This window comes from Oryctolagus cuniculus, chromosome 3 (genome assembly GCF_964237555.1).
Source record: "Oryctolagus cuniculus chromosome 3, mOryCun1.1, whole genome shotgun sequence".
NCBI lineage: Eukaryota > Metazoa > Chordata > Mammalia > Lagomorpha > Leporidae > Oryctolagus > Oryctolagus cuniculus.
The window spans coordinates 60,350,905-60,375,536 of NC_091434.1; the positions used below are offsets into that span (position 1 = coordinate 60,350,905).

A 24,632-nucleotide genomic window follows, 5' to 3' on the forward strand; every position below is an offset into this window, starting at 1 on the left:
CTGCCTGCAGCACCAGCATCCCATATGGCTGCTCCTCTTCCCATCCAGCTCTCTTCTGTAGCCTGGGAAAGCAGTAGAGGATGGCCCAAGGCCTTGGGCTCCTGCACCCACATGGTAGACTGGGAGGAGGCTCCTGGTTCCTGGCTCCTGGCTTCGGATCGGCGCAGCTCTAGCCGTTGTGGCCATTTGGGGAGTGAACCAACGGAAGGAAAACCTTTCTCTCTGTCTCTCCCTATCACTGTCTATAACTCTACATCTCAAATAAAAATAAATAAAATCTTAAAAAAAGAAAATTTTAAATGATTTATGTGTTTTGGATTTGTAATTTGTTCTATATTTTTAATAGACAATGCTGTTCTTTTGTAGTAAATTACACGTTACCCACAGAGTTAAACTTTTAAGGTGGCATACGCTTATTTTTTTCTCTATTTTATACATTGCTGTATCCATACCACCTACATATATGTAAGGCATGAAATAAGTATTTGTGGAATGAATGAATGCATTGCTATGCAGACAGTGATTAAGAGCCTAGGTTCTGGAATTAAGCTGTCTGTATTTAAATCCCAGTTCTGCTCTTCATTAACTATAACAGCAAAGACAAGCTACTTATTCTCTTATAGAGTGATTGTCAAGATTAAATGAATTCTCACATCTAGAGTGCTTAAATCACTGCCTGGTCTATAATACGTGCTCAATAAATGAGCAGGTACTTGGAAGCATGTTGTCCCTGTATGCTAGGAATTTAAGACACAATGAGGCTCATTATTTGGTTACTGAGATACTAAAATGGCAGAGCTATGATATGATTCCTAAGCTGTGACTCTGATTTTCATTTTCTATTAAACAAACATCAATCAATAGTTGCTATAAATAAAAACCTGGAGTCATTTTGAGCTACTTCAGTATGCTAGAGGTAGATGCAGGAATCACGCCTGGCCATCCTGAATGATGTCAGACTTCAGACTCCAAATTGAGAATTTCTATTAAAACTGTGATATATGTTAACAATGATCCCGCTCACTAATATTTATTTAGTGTTTTTGCAGCAGGCACTGTTTTACATTACATGGGTTAACCTATTTTCGATTCTCATACCAACTTGGAAAGCAGGCATTGTTCATCATTCTCCTTATCTTCTAGATAAGGGAACAGAGGAACAGGTAGGACAAGCACCTTGCCAAGGTCACACAGCTAAGGGCCTGTGCCTCCCCCTTTCCTCTGGGTTGCATTCTTGCTTGCCATAGTTAGGGCTATGGAACAGTAAAAGATGGGTGCAGTTGGTGATTAATTCAGGGATAGGAACTGACTTCTGATATTCATCAGTAACTGTACAGTTTCTATGAAAAAATGTTTTTCAGACTCAAACGGTGGCATGGACTGTCCCAAAGTAAATTTTCCTTCCAAGAGACACCTTTGTAACTCCTATAAACCTTGCTTAGGCCACCGACGCCTCTGCTGTCCTGGGGATCATTCCCCCTTAATTGGACTTAAAGGAAGAATAAATTATTCTGTGTGTCATATCACATCAGGCCCAATCAAGCTCAGTAAGTGACTCAGAAGCTCAACACTATAGATTCTACGTTGATGACACTTCCCATATTTAAATAAAACCAGACCAACTTTGTGATTGAGGAAGCCATCATCTTTCATTAGAATGAGAAAATAAATTTTCAGTACTAGGCTACTAACATGTTTGAACGGCTCAATTCACTTTCTGGCGGGTCACAGCCAATATCTACTGCCGAGAAGCCTTGTTGAAAGCAGTGCTCTTTAAGAAAAGAATCTACTTTGTCTTAATGACAAAGAAATGTGTTCTTCCCCTGACAAGAAAGAGGTGGGGGAGAGAAAGAAGAAAACCCTAAACCCACTAAATAGTTACATTTCAGTGCTTCGATTCTGCAACATTCCATCCTGTGTGGGGAAAAGAGGGAGGCACACATGAGGAAAAGGATAGGTCATTATGAGCGAGCGTGCTCTGACATGGCAGAGGCCATTGGAAGCTGGAAACACCTGCAGGCAGAGGCAGCCTGGAACACAGGAAGACATCAGAATGGGAGTCAGAGATCTAGCGCTGCCTCTGCGTGTGAGTGCCTCACATATATTTTCCAGGTATTATTTATAAAATGAGAGGATTTTATTAGACCACAAGATCATTTTTAACCTCTCCAAAACATTTTAAAATCTGTACATGTTGGTGGTGCCACGGCTCACTAGGCTAATCCTCCACCTGCCAACATGCTGCGCCGGCACACCAGGTTCTAGTCCCGGATGGGGCGCCGGATTCTGCCCCGGTTGCTCCGCTTCCAGTCCAGCTCTCTGCTGTGGCCCGGGAGTGCAGTGGAGGATGGCCCAAGTCCTTGGGCTCTGCACCCACATGGGAGACCAGGAGAAGCACCTGGCTCCTGGCTTTGGATCAGCGCAGTGCGCCGGCTGCAGCGCGTGAGCCTCAGCAGCCATTGCGGGGTGAACCAACGGAAAAGGAAGAGCTTTCTCTCTGTCACTCTCTCACTGTCCACTCTGCCTGTCAAAAAAAAAAAAAATCTGTACATGTCCTTGAAATGAGAGAATTCCAATATCCAGAATCTTGTTAGAAGGTGCCCCCTTCCACAGAACTTGGAGATGAGAGACATGATGCTTTCTGGTAGATAAAGGAGCAAAACCCTCACCCTGTGGTTGCTATCAGTCATCGGGAGAGTCAACTGGGAAATGGATATGATCTGGTGATGGAAAGGCTTGGCAACTCAGAACCAGGAGTTATAGATGGAGTGGAAGATGCCTTAAAGGTATGTTTTGTCTTTTTATTTTTTTTGAAGATGGTATGTACAGAGGGTGCACAGCCAGCCCGCAAAATAGAAAAAGGAGGAACAAATGGATTTTGATCGCTTCCAGTTCTGAGACGTGGAGGAAGGTGAGAGGCATGTCACCGGTGGGAAGGGACACACGTGAGTGGTGCACTAGGTGATACTTGCCTTGCTCTGATCCTGCACCCGGTGGACATATTTTCACTAATAGGGAGGGAATGTGTTAGGAAGTCTTACCCCAATGTTCAGTTGGTGTATAGTTGCATTTTTCATTGAAAGTAAATCAGTCTGCATTCTGATGGCCTTCCTATGAGAAACAGGTGTCATGGTGTGTAACTACCAATTGGCCAACTAAAGTATTCCAGGCTATCTTATTTCTGGTTTTAAATTAATAAACTGATTGTGGTTAAAATATATCCACCTAAGTAAGCTTAATGACTATGAGTCTGCCTCTGGAAGATGGACTTTTTCTAAGGGAGTTGGTAAGATTAGGCCTGAAAGTTCATCTACCCAAGTATCCCAGACTTTGGCTTCACTCTTCCTCTCCAAATCAAAATGACCATAGTCCGGGTCTCCATCCTGCTTGATTAGCAATGAATCTCATTTTTTTCTCCCTTGGAGTGTTGCTTGGTTTTCTACATGTTATGGCTGCAATGTTCATGTCCATTCAAAATCCATGTTGGAACTTCAGCCCTAATGCAGCATTATTAAGAGGTGGAGCGTTTAGGCTGTAATGAACTCAGGAGGATGGCGCCATGAGGGTTAGTCACCTTGTGAGAGGACTGGGGGGATCTAGCTGGGCCTCCTTCCTCCTTCTGTCCGTTCCACCAATCATGTGAGGACACACAGTGTTCCTTTTCTGAAGACACGGCAAGAAAGGAGCCATAAACAAGAGTGTCAAATTGTTAAGTCAACAACAGGAGTCACTGTGTACTTACTCCTCATGTGGGATCTGTCCTTAGTGTGTTGTCCAATGTGAAGTAATGCTATAACCAGTACTGAAACAGTATTTTACACTTTGTGTTTCTGTGTGGGTGCAAACTGATGAAATCTTTACTTAACATATACTGAATCGATCTTCTGTATATAAAGATAATTGAAAATGAGTCTTGATGTGAATGGAATGGGAGAGGGAGCGGGAGATGGGAGGGGTGTGAGTGGGAGGGAAGTTATGGGGGGGAGCCATTGTAATGCATAAACTGTACTTTGGAAATTTATATTTACTGAATAAAAGTTTAAAAAAAAAGAAAAAAAAGAAAGGAGCCATCTGGGAAGTAGAGAGCAGCCCTCACCTGGAAACGAACCCACTGGTGCCTTCATCTGGGACTTCCCAGGCCCCAGAACTATGAGCCATGAAATTCTGCTCAATGTAAGTTACCCAGTCTCAGGTATCTTATTGTATCAGTAGGAACAGATTAAGACATTAGGAATGGTTACAGGTCCTGAAAACCTGTCCTGTTTGTCACTCACTGTTTCAGCCATCCATCTTCCTCCCTGCCAGATTTCTTTGCTGGCTGCTTTTTCCACCTCCTAACCAGCATTGCCAGGTTTCTGTGGAGGTTTTCTTATATAGTGTCCCTTCAGGCCTGGTACAAGATTGAGAACAAACCAATGATCAGGGATGATAGAAACAACAACAACAATGAAAAGGAAAAATTTTCTTAGAATTGGAGAAAGCTATTGCTGTGAGTTGAATGGAGCCTCCCCCATGAACTCAGAATGTGGACTAATTTGGAGATAGGATTGTTGCATGTATGATTAGCAAGGATGAAGACATGCTAAACTAGGGTGAGCCACTAATCCAGTACGACTGGTGTCCTTCTAAAATGGGAAATTTGAACACAGAGACACAATACAGGGAGGATGCCATGGGAAGACTGGAGTTATGCTGCCATAAGGCGAGGAACTGGCAGGAGTGAGGAGGGAGCCTGGAAGCAGATCATATCCCAGAGCTTCAAGTGGAGCACACCTTTACTCACAAATTGAGTTTGGACTTCCGGCCTCTAGAATAAGACCGTACATTTTCCTTATTTCAGCCATGCTGTTTGTGGGCTCTGTTACACAGCAGGCCTTGTTAACTAATATAAATGTGATGTCTACTTCAGCCTTCAAAGTAACCTCAACACTATGGCCTGTCCATCAGAGGCCTCAGCCTGTGGCCACACTGCAGGGGAGAGACTATCTGTGGATAAACAAGTAGCTCGCTGTAGCAGGGACCCTGCACCTCCTTATCTCCAGTGTAAGCCCTGTGATCAACCTTCTTTCTTTATTATAGATGGAAGGAATTGGAACACTCTCGATAGCGAGCATAAAGTCCATTCCAGAGTCAAGGTCACAATGCCATCTTCCGAGATGCAATTCTATCACAATGTGAAAAGTTGTCTCAGATGGCACCAGGATATGTGCATTCACCCCACTATAACCAAAGAGGCCACTGAATTATTCATTCAAAATTTAAAAAGAAAATTCTCTTCAAAAGAGTGAATTCTGCTACCACTTTAGAAAAGTGTTGTGAAATAAGAGCTTGTATCCTCTCTAGCCATGTATGTTTCAAAGCTGTTAGTGTAAGGGACCCTGTTTCCTGGTTTAGGAGGTTTGAGACTGATGAATTCACATGAGCACTGAAGGACATGTTGCTTCAGGAGGCCTCCTGGCTGGTACTTCTGTCCTTCCTTCCTCCCTCCCTCCCTCCCTGTTTCTCACTCTCTCTCTCTTTTTTTTTTTTTTTTTTTTTTTTTTGCTTAGATTTATTTATTTACTTGAGAGGCAGAGTTACTGAGAACAAGGGAAAGACAGGGAGAAAGGTCTTCTATCCGCTGGTTCACTCCTCAAATGGCCACAGTGGCTGGAGCTGAGATGATCCAAAGCCAGGGGAGCTCCTTCTGGGTCTCCCATGTGGGTGTAGGGACCAAGCACTTAGCCCATCCTCTGCTGCTTTCCCAGGCACATTAGCAGGGAGCTGGATCAGAAGAGGAGCAGCAGGAACTTGAACCAGTGCCCATATAGGATGCTGGTGCCACAGGTGGCAGCTTTACCTGTTATGCCACAGTGCTGGCCTCCTGGCTGGCATTTTCCACGTGTGATGAGTGCCGTCCATGCCCCATAGCACCTCCATATTCCCCAAGTACCCCTAATTCTCACATACTAAGGGCTTTTCTCAGCAAACACTGTCTGAGCTTTCGCTCCTTTGTTTCTTTCCAACCTCAGTGAGCTTGGTCTACTCACAGGTCGGCTGGATTGTTGGGGGAGTTAGCCTTGGGAGCAGCCCTCAACCATTGCCAAAATAGGAGATGGTGTGAAAATACCTGTGACAGTTCTAGGAGGGGAGCTGTATTCCCCAAAAGACATGCTGAAGCAGTAGCCCCTGGTATTTACGAAGGTGACTTCATTTTAAGATAAGATCGTAGTGGATTAGGGTAGGCTTCCATCTAACATAACTGATGTCTTTATAAGAAGAGGAAACACTACATAGGCAGACATGGGAGAAAACAGCAATGAAGCTGCAGGCAGGGATTGGAGTCATATAGCCACAAGGCAAGGGATGCCTCAGGCTATCAGAAGACAAGGAATGATTCTCCTCCAGAGGATTTGGAGGGAACATGGCTCAGCCAACTCTTCGATTTCAGGTTTCCAAACTTTGGAACTAGGAGAAATAATCTCGTCTTGTTTTATGCCACCAATGGTACTTTATTACATTAGATCAAGGAAGCCAATAGTTTCATGTGTTAGTGAGGCTAGAGCATAGTCCAGTCATTTAATCAAACACTGATTTAGGTGTTGCTGGGAAAGTGTTTTACGGATGTGATTAACTTCAAGTAAAGGATATTACCACCACTAACATGGTGAGCCTCATACAATCACTGAAAGGCGTAAGAGCAAACACTGATGTTTTCCAAGCAGTTCTGCCCCCAACACTGCAACACCATCCACCCTTGACTGAGTTTCCAGCCTGCCAGGTTGCTTTCACAAGTTTTGAACTCACCAGTCCTATAGCTGCATGAGACAATTCCTTGCTAAAGCCCTCTCTTTCTCTCTCTCTTCTGCCCCCATGCTTCCCGCTCCACGCATGCCATTGTGTTCTGTTTCTCTGAAGATGCCTGCATACTTGCTCTGACTCCGTAAATGGGACAATTCCGAGATGTGCCTCCAGAAAGTGTCAGCAGGATTGATGTCCAGGCACAATCTTACTCACTTCCTCACTAGCCCTGTCTGACTCCTCTCCTTTTGTGGTGAACAAACTCTAAGGCAGCCTCTGCTGGTGTGCCCCTCACGTGATCCTCTACCCTCGACTGTGCTTGGACCTGAGACTTGCGTGCAACTAATAAAGGTGATGGGATGTATGTCATCACATGTGCATAATTACCTTACATAAGAGTGCCATACCTGTTTTCCTGAGATTCTCTCTTGTCTCTGTGGAGAAGGTGCACCTGGCAAAGAAGGGAGGGCAAGCTCTGTCCAACAGCCAATCAGAAATTGAGGCCTTCCATCAGACAGTCCCCCAGGAATCAAACACTGCCAGCAACCACATTAGCTTGGCTGTCCATATCCACCAGTAAAGCCTCAGAGGAAACAGAAGCCCACATGACACTTTGCAGCCTTTGAGAGCTGCGGGCATGCTGGTTAGTGTTCACTACACTTTTGGGAGAATTCCTTATATTTAATTATATGGTCTTAACAATCTTATGAAATTGGTCGAGCTATCATTTCAATTTTTCTAATAATGTTTAACTGATATTTCCCATGGTGATGCACTAAATGGAAAAAATGTAGCTGGAACTTGGGTAATCAGAATCCTAGTACTAGGTCGTTATTGCTTTACCCCAGTATATTCCTCAGGTGTCACCAGAACCAGCTTCCGGGGCCATAGAGAGGTTGTGATTGGCCTTCCACACAGGAGCATGCGTGTCGCTGTGGCTGTGGGTATCTGCCTTTTATACTTTGTAAGTATTGACTTAAATCTTAACACCCATCCCTATTTCCAATTCAGAAGCAACGTGACACTCATAAGCCTCAAAGATAATCATTTCATACAAGGAAATAGAGGGTTATTCAGCTATTAGCACTCAAGAAAATTTGCCCTCTCAGCCTCCAGCTTCCTGAATGACATTGATTCAATTGGAAAACTGCAATGATGTGGCTGTTTCACCTCCATTTAAAATAATCAGAACTAGTAGGGGAATGTCTCACTGTCATACCAATCACTAGTTGCCATAATTACCATGAATTTCTGGGAAGGGATAAAGGGAAAACCTATATTGACCTCTGGCATGCTGGAAGATAGCAGCAATCAAACACATGAATGTGTAGAACACCCTTTTTAGGAAGTTGCTCTCACTCATTTTACCAGAAAAGCATGATCTGATTCATTACGTTGCCATTCATCTATAACTACAGTGCTGAGGAAAATGCACAAGATTTAAAGTCCAGGGACTTCGCAGAAGTATTTATAGGATGACATCCTCATCAAATTGCCCCAGACTGGAAAAAGAGGCTGGAACCCAGGCATGCTTTTCTCCCAGGAGACTCTCACCACAGGTAACTATAGGGAGTTGGTTCCAGGACACACTCCTCAGGGACATAAAAAAATCCATGGCTGTTTAAACCTCTTACATAAAATGCTTATGTGTAAGGAGTTTGGCACAACGATTAAGACGCTTGCATCCCATATCAGAGTGCTGGTTCAAGTCTTACCTTCTCCACTTCTGATTCAGCTTCCTACTAAGGCACAGCCCTGGGAGATAGCAACTGGTGATGGCTCAGAGAGTGAGTCTCTGCCACCCATGTGGGAGACCCCAGTGGAGTTCTGAGCTCCTGGTTTCAGCTTGGCCCAGTATTGGCTTTTGCGGGCATTTGGGGAGTGAACCAAAAATTGAAAGATTTTCTCTCTCTCTCTCTCTCTCTCTCTCTCTCCTTTCCTCTCTTTTTCCCTCCCCTGACTCCCTGCTTAAAAAAAGAAAGTGTAAGTAAATAAATAATAATTTAAAAAATTGAGGATGTATGTTTTCCAACTCCTATTTGAATTTAACCCACCCCCATCCTTCTATACATAATTTAAGTCACCTCTATATTACTTGTTTTTTGTTGTTGTTGTTTGGAACCACTTTCCTTTTTTTTTTTTTTTTGACAGGCAGAGTGGACAGTGAGAGAGACAGAGAGAAAGGTCTTCCTTTGCCGTTGGTTCACCCTCCAATGGCTGCCGCGGCCGGCGCACCGCGCTGATCCGATGGCAGGAGCCAGGAGCCAGGTGCTTTTCCTGGTCTCCCATGGGGTGCAGGGCCCAAGCACTTGGGCCATCCTCCACTGCACTCCCTGGCCACAGCAGAGAGCTGGCCTGGAAGAGGGGCAACCGGGACAGAATCCGGCGCCCTGACCGGGACTAGAACCTGGTGTGCCGGTGCCACAAGGCGGAGGATTAGCCTAGTGAGCCGCGGCGCCGACCCACCTCTATATTACTTGTAATTCAATGTAAATGCTATGCAAATGGCTGTTTTACTATAATGTTTAACGAATGATGACCAGAAAAAATTTGAACATGCTTAATACAGACATATTTGGTTTTCAAATATTTTGATCTGCATTGATTAAATCCATCCATACAGAACCTGTGGTTACAGGGGGTTGACAGACTAAATTTTTTAAAAAATTCCAGAAGCAACAGTAGATAAATATACCTTGTGCCTTTATCCACATCTAAATTAGGTTAAATTCATAACAACAACAACAAAAAGGCCAAATGATGAAAGGAGGATGATAACAAAGCAATGAATGGGACAACCCATGGCACAGACAGTATGTAAATTGGCATGAGTTACTACTTATTAGAGAAAATAGCAGCAGTTAGTTTTAAGCAAAACATAAAATACATCAAGAAGCAGATAGAAATACCACAGAGCAGAAGGACTCACTCATGTTAGCCCCAGACAAAGCAAGCATACAAATAATTTTTAGATAATCTATCCAGAATAAGGATGCAGTGCTTCAAGAATCAGCATAGACAACTGCTTTACAATTTAGGCTACAGAATAGCCTTCCATGATATATGAACAAGTAGAAATATATCTATAGCTAACTATAAGATCAAAGAGAAGACCAGCATGTATCAGAATTATAAAATAATAAATAATACACTGGTTATGGAAGCCCAGGAGATTTTGACTAAAGTTAAACTCATATTAACAATTTTAATTTTAGATGGGCCTGTGGATATGGAAACTATGAAACACTGTAGGAGGGAAGTATGAAGTGGCAAAGCCGTTTTTTGTAGAGTACCATCTATTAAAGTCAACCTAAATACATCCTCTGAACTTCAATTTTACTTGTGGAAGTGTGAAAACAAAGGTTTTCAGTTCGCTATGAGAAAATCGTGATTATCTACTACAACCCATGGAATCCCATGCTACCATAAATCCATCAAAGAATCAGGTTGGAAGTTTAGAGACAGGAAGCAAGATGGTGGCTGAAAAGATACTCTGGTGACCTTATCCCACGGAGAGACCAATCTGAACAGTTGTTCACGCACAGTTTCCTTCAGGAGAGCTACAGAAGCCAGGTGAGAGATCACAGTGCCTCCTTCTAGAATAATAAAAGCAGCATTGAAATAAGCAGGAACGAAAGAGTTGCCCATGTCACTCCTCCTCAACCTTTTCCAAGGAGCAGGGTGTTGAAACAGGACTTCTTCTACTTGGTGGAGAGAGGGAACTGAATCCCAGTGCAGCAGGCATGCGGTGATAAAATTAAGAGTCAGGCTGAACCCACTGGCCCCTGCCCCCAAGCCTGGACCTGCACACTGAGTTTCTGGAACTTCCATAGCCAGGCAGCATATGCCAACCCTCGCCCAACCATCAACAGAAACTGGAGCAGGTTCCAGTCAGGAGAAATCGGACAGGACAGGACAGTTGTCATAGGACAAAAGGAAGAACTTTGGTTGTAATTAACCCTCACTGTTGGTGCAAATAGGAGGGTCTCAGAGATTAAAATTCATGATGGGGTTCAAATTTGTTATATTAAACACTGGTAATCTAATTATAAAGTGGTTAGTCCATGACTTATACATTTTATATAGTTTTTGATTTGATAAAGAATTTTCTATAATTATCTAATTTTATCTTGAGCACAACCCAATGGTATACGCATTTTAAACAAGAGCCCTGTGGATCAGAGACATTCACGTTCACGTGTGACTAAGGATCTGAGAGCTAATCAGTGATCAGACTTTGGGTCAAAGCTCCTTTCAGCATTAGTAAGCCAAGGTTACACGGAGGAACCATTCTTACGACCAGCTGTCTGAACAGGGACTCAGTCTCAGGCTGTGATCCCATTCAATCAACATGGGTCCTTCTTAGCCACCTAAACCTGGGACTGCGTTGGGTATTAAAAGGAATGTGAAGAAACAACAGATGGACCTTAGCAACAATGAGCTTACAACCTCTTAAGACAGATCTTGCCACAGTTTATGTTTACTTAATTCACTGTGTCACTAACTCATGTCAACATCCTGATGAACATTAACAAATCTTACACTAGGTGAGAGCTCACTCAGAAATTCACTTTTCCTTAACCTGTAGCTTAAAAAATGTATGCTGTGGCAGTACCAGGGACTTACCCTGTGTTATAAACCAACATGTTTACATCAAAATAAGTGAGTCCATTTTTAATGAGAACACTTTCCCCGTTTTCACTGTGATACCACAGAGAGAGGGACTAGTACTTTCTAGACCAACAGCATCTGACTGTTTCAAATGGAAATCCCTCCTGATTATGTGACTTATTTCTGTTCTGAAGAGTTGCACCCCAGAGAGCAAAGATGGGCATTAGTCTGCCAGTGCTGCTGTTCCCAGTTAGAAATGACTGGCAAATATTGCCAGAGCAGGTATTACTGCTCTGCCTACTTGCTTACTGGGCTTATTAAAATTGCTGAAAGGCTTAGTGTAGAAACATGCCGTTAAAAATGAGTGCTTTAATAAAAATAACAATGCTAGTGTACATAAAATTAACAACGCTGGTGTATATAAACACTAACTGCAAAATGTTATTAAAATTTTGCCTTAGATCTGAGCACTGTAGGTATACGAAAGGTTTCCCTGATTTCTAAGCAGCAGAGCAGTGTGGTCTGAGCCCAGCATCTGAAATTACGTTTTCTGAGTTTGAACTGAGATAATGCCAAGTGTTCACTGTGTGTACTTAGGCAAGTTAATATAATCTCATTGTGATTTATCTCACTCGTCTGTAAAATAGAAACAACAACAGGAGTTCATAGTGCTGTCAAGGGGATTAACGAGATCACACATCCATGTGCTTAGACCAAAATGTAGCATAAACATGGCACCATATGTGTATTAGCTATTGTTAAATTGTACCTTTTCTGGATGTGAGGTCCAAGCATCAGATTTCCATTCATTTGATGTGATAGTGCGATCAGTCCTATAGAATAGAATGGCACAGTGGAAAAAGAATGGAACAAGGAATTAGGAGATACATGCTAATAGTTCAAATTCTCCTCTAAATTAGCTTTGGGATCTTGGATAAATTTCTTTGCCTTTTCCTTAACATGTGGTTTCTCATTTCTAAAAGAGGAATTTAGAACAGCTAATCTCAAAATTCCTTTCTCTGGTCAAAATTTCAATGGTTGTGAGTTTTTATTTAGAGTTCTGTTTGGTATGAGAGATTGACGTTTGGAATGGCTGATAGTAGTTCTTAATTGCATGTACAATAATTTATATCTGAAGCTGAAAGAAAAAGCATTTGAAACTGTTTTACCTAATAGCTAAGAGCTATTCTTTAGCATAGTCTATCCCAATTATCTGGTGCTTTTCTCATCAGAGAGAGTCAACTACATTAGAGCTAACTGGATCCCTTATAAACTCACTCCAGGGGTTGAATGTGTATGTACTCAACTACACTTCTAAGAAGTCTCTTAAATGCTCCCAGGAAGCTGACACAGAAACAGCAGGGCCACTGCTATAACAATTCTATGGCCTTGGAATCCAGTGCAAGGCAAGAGCAGTCCAGCCACGGGAGGCTGAATCTTGGCCAACAGTTCATTATTTTGCAAAGGAGGAAGGGCTGGACTGAAATTACGTGCTGCTCAGTGAGCTCCCATGTGGCTATTCAATAGATGCTTTAGTATGTGTGGTAACAGGTTGTATAGGTTGTGTATGTGGATCTATGAAATCATGGCTGACTTATAACAGGAAGTCTTAAAAATCTGCCATCCACTGCTTTCAATAATCTGGAAGGTGAAAAGTCATCCAAACTAAGACATGTAAGGACATGGTTGTGGTGTTGTGGTTCCTGGTCCTCATGGGGCATGCATCCTGGGACACTTATCCATCTGGACCCCCTGCACCTGTGATGTTTGCAAGGGGGACAGCTGACACACATCTGAGGGAAGACTACCATGGTCTATGAGCCCCACTCTGCCACCTTTCCTCTAACCCCATCTGCCCACATGAAACAAAGAGTGGGAAAAATTCCTGTGGAGATGTGATGCTAAATGGTCATCGCTGCTAAATGACAAATTAGATCACTGGGTGTTCTTGAGATGGGCAAAATGTGAATGCCTGCTAATGTTAATGGGAAGAAGGAAAATAACAGAATAGCTGGGAGAAGGTCTACAAATTATCACGGTCCAATGCAATTTTCTTTAAAGAAAAGCAGCTTCCAGATCTATGTACCATGTAAGAGGATAGCCACCATCTATATGCAGCCAGTGAACTCTAGAAATGGGACACAGATGATTGAGAGACTAAATTTAAAAGTTTTTAAATGGCAATTAAGTAATGTGGCTAGTGATTAATATTTGGATGATATAGGAAGCTTGAGTTGGTGCCATTTAGTAAATAACCCTAACCCAAATATTTGCTCTTATTTTACTGATTTGAGAAAAAACATTATATTCTATTGTGAAACTTGTTATTGGACAGTCCTGTGAAAGTTCAGCACCAAGGAAAATTACAAGATAGATGACCTTTGTCTTTCTCCTGTGACTTTTCTTACATCAGTCTTCTCCTTTCATGCCATTAACACTTTCTTCCCATTTTCTAACCACCAAACATTGTCTTGAGTAACATCCCTAGGTTTTGCTTTATGCTATAAAACTAAGTTATTTGAAATGCCCACCAGGTTTTGTTTTGTTTTGTTTTGTTTTATCACAATATGTGACTGCTGAAGATCAAGCAATGTCTCTGATATCCACAGCTAACAGTTTGCCAAGTGTGGGCTGAGAACCCAAGCATTCAAGCTCCCTGGGGGCTGTGACAGTTGCATGTAAAAAAATTTGGATTCTGATTGTTTTTGTAGCTATTGTGAATGGGATTGATCTTAGAAGTTCTTCCTCAACCATGGCATTGTCTGTGTACAAAAACAATCAAATACCTTGGAATAAACTTAACCAAGGACGTTAAAGATCTCTACGATGAAAATTACAAAACCTTAAAGAAAGAAATAGAAGAGGATACCAAGAAATGGAAAAATCTTCCATGCTTATGGATTGGAAGAATCAATATCATCAAAATGTCCATTCTCCCAAAAGCAATTTACAGATTCAATGCAATACCAATCAAGATACCAAAGACCTTCTTCTCAGATCTGGAAAAATTGGTGCTGAAATTTATATGGAGGCACAAGAGACCTCGAATAGCTAAAGCAATCTTGTACAACAAAAACAAAGCCGGAGGCATCACAATACCAGATTTCAGGACATACTACAGGGCTGTTGTAATCAAAACAGCATGGCACTGGTACAGAAACAGATGGATAGACCAATGGAACAGAATTGAAACACCAGAAATCAACCCAAACATCTACAGCCAACTTATATTTGATCAAGGATCTAAAACTAATTCCTGGAGCAAGGACAGTCTATTCAATAAATGGTGCTGGGAAAACTGGATTTCCACGTGCAGAATCATGAAGCAAGACCCCTACCTTACACCTTACACAAAAATCCACTCAACATGGATTAAAGACCTAAATCTACGACCTGACACCATCAAGTTACTAGAGAACATTGGAGAAACCCTTCAAGATATTGGCACAGGCAAAGAATTTCTGGAAAAGACCCGGGAGGCACAGGCAGTCAAAGCCAAAATCAACTATTGGGATTGCATCAAATTGAGAAGTTTCTGTACTGCAAAAGAAACAGTCAGGAGAGTGAAGAGACAACCGACAGAATGGGAAAAAATATTTGCAAACTATGCAACAGATAAAGGGTTAATAACCAGAATCTACAAAGAGATCAAGAAAGTCCACAAAAACAAAACCAACAACCCACTTAAGAGATGGGCCAAGGACCTCAATAGACATTTTTCAAAAGAGGAAATCCAAATGGCCAACAGGCACATGAAAAAATGTTCAAGGTCATTAGCAATCAGGGAAATGCAAATCAAAACCACAATGAGGTTTCACCTCACCCCGGTTAGAATGGCTCACATGCAGAAATCTACCAACAACAGATGCTGGCGAGGATGTGGGGAAAAAGGGACACTAACCCACTGTTGGTGGGAATGCAAACTGGTCAAGCCACTATGGAAGTCAGTCTGGAGATTCCTCAGAAACCTGAAGATAACCCTACCGTTCGACCCAGCCATCCCACTCCTTGGGATTTACCCAAAGGAATTTAAATTGGCAAACAAAACAGCGGTCTGCAGCCTAATGTTTATTGCAGCTCAATTCACAATAGCTAAGACCTGGAACCAACCTAAATGCCCATCAACGGTAGACTGGATAAAGAAATTATGGGATATGTACTCTTTAGAATACTATACCGCAGTAAGAAACAACGAAATCCAGTCATTTGCAACAAAATGGAGGAATCTGGAACACATCATGCTGAGGGAAATAAGCCAGTCCCAAAGGGACAAATACCATATGTTCTCCCTGATCGGTGACGACTGACTGGACACCAAGAGGGAAACCTGTTGGAGTGAGGTGGACACTATGGGAAACAGTGGCTTGATCAGCATAGCCCTGACTGTTAATGAACAACTTAATACATTATCCCTCTTAGTAGTTTTTTTTTTATCTGTTCTACTTAATATGACTGATTTAGTTCTGTAATTGATGCACAGTTATTCTTAAGTGTTGAAAATTAACTGAAATATGATCCCTGTTGAACATGGGAGTGGGAATGGGAGAGGGAAGAGATGTATAATTTGGGACATGCTCAGGCTGACTTGCCCCAAGTGGTGGAGTTGGAAGCATACCAGGGGATTCCAATTCAATCCCATTGAGGTGGCATGTACCAATGCCATCTCACTGTTCCAGGTGATCAATTTCAGTTCACAGTTGGTCATGGTGGAGGGACTGGGAGTCAAAGGGAGCACATAAACAAGTCTAGTACCTGCTAACAGTAACCGATGGAGTAAATAAAGGGGAGAGTGATCCAACATGGGAAGTGAGATACTCAGCAGACTCATAGAATGGCAGATGTCCTAAATAGCACTCTGGCCTCAGAATCAGCCCTAAAGGCATTCAGATCTGGCTGAAAAGCCCATGAGAGTATTTCAGGCATGGAAAGCCAAGACACTCTGGCAAAAGATCTCTGTGAGTGAGATCCCAGTGGAAAGAACAGGTCATCAAATAAGGAGGTACCTTTCTCTGAAGGGAGGAGAGAACCTCCACTTTGACTATGACCTTGTCTAAACAAGATAAGAGTTGGAGAACTCAGAGGGCTTCCATAGCCTTGGAAACTCATGACTAGAGCATGGGGAGATTACTGATGCCATAGACAGGAGTGTCAATTGGTAAAGTCAACAACAGGAGTCACTGTGCACTTACTCCTCATGTAGGATCTCTGTCCTTAATGTGCTGTGTATTGAGATTTAATGCTATAACGAGTACTCAAACAGTATATTTCACTTTGTGTTTCTATGGGGGTGCAAACTGTTGAAATCCTTACTTAATGCATACTAAACTGATCCTCTGTAAAAAAAAAAAAAAAAGAAATTATCAATTCCCAACTTGACTCTCACTGGGATTAAACATGACAATAGGTCTGCTCTGATTTCATCATCATTTAAAAAAAATCATCTATTATTTTTCACTTTGTGTTTCTGTGTGGGAGCAAACTGTTGAAATCCATACTTAATGTATACTAAGCTGATCTTCTGTATATTAAGATAATCGAAAATGAATCTTGATGTGAATGGAAGGGGAGAGGGAGTGGGAAAGGGGAGGGTTGTGGGTGGGAGAAACCGTATCGGGGGAAGCCATTGTAATCCATAAGTCATACTTTGGAAATTTATATTCATTAAATAAAAGTTTAAAAAAAAATTTGGATTCTGGCTGGTGCCGTGGCTTACTAGGCTAATCCTCCACCTGCGGCACCGGCACCCCAGGTTCTAGTCCCGATTGGGGTGCCAGATTCTGTCCTGGTTGCTCCTCTTCCAGTCCAGCTCTCTGCTGTGGCCTGGGAAAGCAGTGGAGGATGGCCCAAGTCCTTGGGCCCTGCACCCACATGGGAGACCAGGAGGAAGCACCTGGTTCCTGGCTTCAGATTGATGCAGCATGCCTGCCGTAGTGGCCATTTGGGGGGTGAACCAAGGGAAGGAAGACCTTTCTCTCTGTCTCTCTCTTTCACTGTCTAACTCTGCCTGTCAAAAAAAAAAATTGGATTTTGGGAGATGTTGTCATGGTGCAGAGAGCTGGTAAACCCGCTGCCTGTGACACTGGCATCCCATTTTGGTGCCAGTTCATGTCCTGGCTGTTCCTTTCCCATCCAGCTCCCTGCCAATGCCCAGGTAAAAAAGCAGCAAAAGATGGCCCAAGTGCTTGGGCCCCTGATACCCACGTGGAAGACCCAGAAGAAGCTCCTGGCTCCTGGCTTCAGCTTGGCCCAGTGCTGGCCATTATGGCCATCTGGGTAGTGAACCAGAGGACTGAAGATCTCTTTCTCTTTGTCTCTCCCTCTCTCTATTTACTCTGACCTTCAAATAAATAAATACGTCTTTAAAAGAAAAAAAGGAAAAATTTGGATTCTAGAGCCCCACCTTAACACTTTGATTTTTAAAGTCCATGGAAGAGGGGACACAGATTCTTCTTAGGGAGCAGCGTAGTGTGGAAGAGCATGGGCTCTGGAACCAGGCTGCCTTGTGGTGTTGTTTGCTTCCAGCCTCTACTACACCTTGTGAGATCAACAAGACCTCCTTGCGCTTGCACTGTCTTTCCTGGGAGAGGGGATAATCATGGTCCTTAGCTCAGGGTTGCTTTGGAAAAAAGCCTACTTGGTATAGCGTAGGTGCTCACAAGAGTGCCTGGTGCATATTAGATACCATACTAACTGTCATCACAATCCCTTTTAACAAACAACTTGAGTGATTTTTATACACACATAGGTTTGAGAACTCCATTCTGAGGAAAACAGTGAAAACCATAGAAAAGCAGAGAACCCGGATTAGGCAGTGATAGCGCCTCTCTTGTGTCTGTCCTCAGCTGTGAAATAAAATGGTGATATTTGCCTAGAGATAAGAGGATACTGATGACAAGTGTGAAAGTCCTTTACGAGTCATGGAAAGCTGGACTGTGGTCTACACATGAGAATTCCAGATTGGGGTTCTGGATGGAATGAGAAGACCTGGAGCTATCAAATGCAGTATCACACCAGGGCAAAAGAAGAAGAAAGAAACCCATGCATGAGGGAGGGAGCAGTGGTGTCCCCTTGGAAGAGCAATTTACAAATACTCATGCTTACATCACATAAGGACATTAAGTGGAACCATGCTGCAAGCCAGGTTACATAGTCTCCCATTTTGAAATCACATACACATGCCAATCAGGACAAGCGCTTTCCCCCATCAGGTCAGCAAACTGCACTGACAGCTTTGCTGGTCACCATCCTGCCAGCTAGATCATGGATCTCACTATCAATTTATTCAGAAGTGAGAAGTGCCTAGCCCCTGGGAGAGATGATAAGATGGAATCATTTTCTCCTGACACCTTCAGAGGCAGTTAGTCCTTGTGGGCCAACTCAAGATCCAGGTTCTATGCCTTTGGCAAGAAAACATTTTCTACAAGCTACTGGCTAACACCCCACAGTGGAGTTTTATTTAAAATCCCTGTGGGACCAGAAACCAAACCCAATAAATTGACACTTCCTAGAGAACACAAAATATGTCAAGGCTAAAGCTGGCAGACTTCTTTTCTTTCAGCGTTATAAATCCCTACTGTTTTAAGGGGATGATTGCATTTGGAAAGTGGTATACAGTAAGTTTTGATATTTTTCTCTCTTCTCAATTTCTGAAACAGATATGTAAACTAACTCGCCCTTCACTTTACTTAGATAGTACCTGTACTCTATTTCCATGAAAGAAACCATGCATGCTTCCTTCTTTTAATATTTTTAAAGAATCTTGTGGGTCTATCATTCAAGTACTTCTTGATGAAATACAACCGTGCTGTAGTGCTTGATTCTAAAGAGCAAAGATCAGTCTAATCACCTAATATAATTATCTGTTTCCAAAAGCCAGTTCAGTTCAGGTTCCCTGGGGCCTGGGTCATCTAGCTAGAAAGAGGGCAGAGAAAATTGAATAGCAACTCTACCAGATTTGTGCGAGGGTGAATAGGTTCAGTGGAGCACACAGGAAAGCCAAATTGACAATTCCTAGGGCTTGTATAGGCTCTAGGGCATACACAGCCCACCACTGAAGATATTGCTATTGATCTATTCTTCATACCAGGTTGAAGTTAAGTCTTAAAAAGGTTTTTTTTTTTTTCTCTACAATTTGCAGTTAACTTCCATTGTATGAGAATTGGACTACAAGAACAAAACTGAACAAGTTTATTGAGAAAGGATCTTTTCTCCACTTCTATCATATTTTCAAAGTATCACTTCCTCCACTGCCCCATGAAGAGAAGTACCAGCACTTAAGAACAAACAGAACTTCAAAATGAATTTATTAATTATTGACTTTTGAACTTTCAATGGCTCATTCTAGGCAATGTGAGGGTCATTTAAGAAACCGTCAGAGTTAAATCACTATACACCATTTTTTTTTTTTTTTTACATTATTGGCTGACTTTGGTGCAAACCTCCAGCGCAAGTCTGACTTCCCCCACAGTGACTCTTCATCTTGTAGGATGATCATGATCACCTATGAGAAGCTAGTGAAACAATGGATTCAATCTCTACTTAAAAAAAAAAGTCTGTACCAACACAGAAGTTTGAGCACAATTTTAGGAGATACTTGGACATTATGAAGCCCATCCATGAATACCCAGAACAAACATAAATTAAACTAAAACATTAAATTACAATAAGCCTAGAAGGAATAGACTTTGGAATATGACAGCTTAAATTTGCACCTTGTCTCTCTTACTGGCTATGTGAAGTGCATTTTCAAGACTTCATTTCTCTCTTCTATAAAATAAAGATGATAAAAGCACCTATTTCCTAGAGTTTCTGTGAGGATTAGATGACATAATGAATGTAAAAACACTTAGCACAGGACTAGCATTTAAACAGCATGCAAGGGAAGTGGCACTATTTTGATATCAATCACTTGAAAACAAATGTGGATGGGATTCAACGAAATTGAGAGTTATCCTGGATGCCAGCATTCTCTTCTCATCTCATCCCAGAAGTTGTCTCAAAGGTAAAATAAAATCTGCTTGAAGAAAAAAAATAGGCAATTGCTTGAAAATGTATTCAACATAGCCAAGGAGCAAAGCACCACAGTGGGGAGTAGGATTGGGTGTTTTTTTTTTTTGTTTTTTTATCTTTACATTTTTTTTCTTGGCCACAAGATAGCTCAAGGACCAGAAAAACAGTGCTGCCGACCCAGTCGCACTGGGCCAGTGGCTAGCACGCAGGCTATACAGAAGCCTGAAAAGGGTTATGAGAGACAACAAAGAGGGCCAGGGACTATGGCAAACCCTATGACATCTCCAGATCCACCCCCAGTGTGATCTGAATACAACCAAGAAGTTAGAGTAAGGAGAGAGCAAAGAGGATGGTCAAGTCCAGATGTGGCCTGCCAGGCTCTCCGTGAGGACCATTACCCTTCTACTCCACTTCCAACATTCAGGAGCAGCACAAGCTAGGAACTGGGACTCCTATTTACAGAACAAGTCAGAGTTAAAACAAGTTTAAGGCCAAAATAACCAGACAGCCAAGGTGCAAACCTGCTATAAAGCAAAGGCAACAAACCCAACTGAGACTGCTTAGTGATCCCTGATCATTCTAAGCAACGACTCTAAATAAAACTAACAAAAATTCCCAAAGGGTTAAAATCAACTGGTCAGAATAAGAGGAAGAAACAAGCATTTGTAAACAGTAACAGAGTAGGCATTCTTGGTGTGAAAACTGTGTGAATTTAAATACTTCATTTTTGGGCCGGCGCCGCGGCTCACTAGGCTAATCCTCCGCCTAGCGGCGCCGGCACACCGGGTTCTAGTCCCGGTCGGGGCGCCGGATTCTGTCCCGGTTGCCCCTCTTCCAGGCCAGCCCTCTGCTGTGGCCCGGGAGTGCAGTGGAGGATGGCCCAGGTGCTTGGGCCCTGCACCCCATGGGAGACCAGGAAAAGCACCTGGCTCCTGGCTCCTGCCATCGGATCAGCGCGGTGCGCCGGCCGCATCGCGCTGGCCGCGGCGGCCATTGGAGGGTGAACCAACGGCAAAGGAAGACCTTTCTCTCTGTCTCTCTCTCTCTCACTGTCCACTCTGCCTGTCAAAAAAAAAAAAAAAAAAAAAAAAAAAAAAAAAAAAACTTCATTTTTGGGGCCAGCACTGTGGCGTAGCAAGTAAAGCTGCCGCCTGTAGTGCCTGCATCCCATATGGGCACCAGTTCGAGTCTCAACTGCTCCACTTCCAATCCAGCTCTCTGCTATGGCCTGGGAAAGCAGTAAAAAATGGCTCAGGTCCTTGGACCCCTGCACCCGCGTGGGAGACCCAGAAGAAGCTCCTGGCTCCTGGCTTCAGCCTGGTCCGACTCCAGCCAGAAAGAGCTCCCATCTGCTGCTTGACTGCCCAAATGTCTGCAAAGGCAGCCTGGCAGTGGCTGGGGCTCAAACAGGTCAAAGCAGGGAGTTGAGCATGAAACCCAGATCTCCCACATGGCAGGAACCAAAGTGTTTTGCCATTACTTGCTGCTTCCCATTGTACAAGTTAGCAAGAAACTGGAAACAGGAGCAGTACTAGGACTCAATTTCAGGCACATAGATTCAGATGCAGGCAAATGAGGTGTTAACCACTAGGCCAATACCTATCCCAATGGTCAGTTTTGATAAAGATGATTGAAGCTGTTGGGGCTGGGTGGGTGGGAAGGGATGTTCACTATCAGATATTAAGACATAAACAAAACTGTAGTAATAAAATCATTATGGTATTAACTCAGGTATAGACAAACAAATGGATGAAAATAGAATTTAAAATTAAATATGACACTTGAAAATAACAGGAAAAAAGATTATTTATATATTGCATTCAGTGAACAGAGCCATAGATAAAGAAAACAGAGTTAAATTGTACGTTACCATAGCATAGATGGTAGACAGGTTAAAACCATGTATGTTAAACGCAAGAGTAACACCATGTAGAAAAATTCATTGGGAACTAAGCACAGGAAAGACTTCTTAAACAATATACCAAAAATATAAACTGCAAGACCAAAAATGATGGATGGATTTATTACATCAAATTTTAATATTTCTATCTAACAAACCACAAAGATAAAGTCAACAGGCAGGTATCACACTATGAAAGATATTTTTAAAATAATAAGAAAAAGACAGGCTTCTCAATAGATGGATAAGCAGTTCATGCAGAGAGGACATGATGGTGAACAGGAACATATTCAAAAGAATCCTCAATTATACCATTAACCACAAAAAGGGAAAAACCAGAAAACAATCTGTCTCCCTACACCAGTCAAAAGGCCAAAAGTTGTTGGTGGTGATGGCAGGAAGCTGGAAACATGTAGGTTGTTGTTGATCAAAAAATAATAATAATAATAATAAGCCCGCCCCCCAGCAAAGTTTTAAGAGTACTTGCTCCTGAACATGTGTCTCTGCTTTTCTCACACTCTCTCTTTCTTGATCTCTCTCTCTCTCTCTCTCGATCTCCCTCTTATGCTCTCCTTCTCTCTCTTTTCCTTCTTCGCCCCTTTCCTCCAGTTTGTTGGGTTTCTCCCAACGAACCCTTTCCCTTAAAAAAAAGAAAAAGTAAAATATAGACCACATAGATAGTGGAAAACATGATCTGCTAGGAGAAAGAAGGGAGGGAGGAGGGATGGGTAAAGGTAGGAAGAAGGAGGGCGACTGAAGGAGAGAAGAGGGACAGAATGCAAATACCAGAATGGAGAAATTCCAAATGTATTAAGTGTAAAAAGTAGGACACAGGCAAGTTGGCAGGAAAATATCCTACACATAAGTGAAAAACTTCCCTCTGTATTACTGGAATATGTACACACTTAAGATCTTTATCTCAAATGGGTGGTACCCATTCATATGGAATGGAGGCAGGTATTTGGAAAAAGATGAAGAATAACAGACTAGTTTGAGGCCTTGAATTGAACAATGATGAAACTGTGCAACAAACTGCAGAGTATTCTAACTCAGTTCTACATTTAAGATAATATTAAAGGAGTCAATATTGTGGCACAGCAGGTTATGTCACTGATTGGGACACTGGCATTTCATGTAGGAATGCTGGTTTCAGTCCTAGATGCTCCACTTCTGATCCATCTCTCTGCTAATACATCTGAGAAAGCAGTAGATGATGGCTCAGGTACTCAGGCCCCTGCCACCCATGAGTGAGACCAGGGTGCAGTTACTGGCTCCTGGCTTCAGCCCAGACTCGCCTGATGTGGCCATTTTGGGGCATGAACCAGTAGATGAAAGATCTCTGTCTCTGATCTCTGTCTCTCTCTGTCACTGTACACTTCAAATAAATAAATCTTTTTAGAGAAATATCAACTTGAAACTAAAAACAAACACAGGTCCTTAAAGCATAAAACAAACCAAGCAAATGAGGATGAAAATGCTAAATGGGAAATATTAAAGAAACTAGAGAACAATTTTACATATGGAAAGATTTAGATATCTTTATATGGAAAAAATATTAACCAGTAATTTTTTAAAATTTCCCATAACACAATTTAGTGTTCGATGTTAGAGATAATTTTTCTTGACTATATCTTGCTTATTGTCCTTTATTTTGAAAGGATAATATATCTGGTATGATATTAAAATGATAATTCAAAGATAACAGAACTCATCATACCTAAAAATATAGAACTTAAGAAAGTTGAAAAATTACCTGATATTTAGAAATAATAACATAAATAATAATATCACTGATGTCTTGAATTAATATACCCCCTTATTTCCTAGGTGCTCAAAGAACCGTGACTGTAGCTTGCAAAATGTTTGACATGGATATTAGGCTGTCATCATTTCTCATGGGTTATTTCATTGATTCAATGCAATGAGACCTGGTGGTGCCCCATCCTCTCTGTCAACATCAAGGATTTGTGGTCACATTCTCATAATGAAAAGTAAGGATGAGCTCTTACAACTAGCCTCAGGCAGAAATTCTTATGACAGAGATGAGGCATGCAAGCAGAGAAGGAAGTAGAAAAGACATGACTAAAAAACATAAGGTAGATATAGTTTCAGAAATTAAAGAAAATACTACAGGAGTCTCTAGATCCATGTTTCAGGGACCGATATCTTTGTTGACTCAGTATGCTTCCTGTACCCTGCTCTCCTACCTTTGATTTTCCCTTGTCTTTCACCATCACAGCACTTTAGCTCATTAATCTTTTACCCTAATAGTTTAAAACTTAGTTTAATATATGAATTTGTAAATTCTATACATTCTTTCCTTTATAACTGG

General features: G+C 42.1%; 1 pseudogene; it reads right to left on the reverse strand.

The window, feature by feature from the left end:
* The window catches only part of LOC138848865 (AP-3 complex subunit sigma-2 pseudogene), a 104,843-nt pseudogene extending 99,999 nt beyond the window's left edge, over window positions 1-4,844 (reverse strand).
* Between the last annotated feature and the right edge of the window lie 19,788 nt (window positions 4,845-24,632).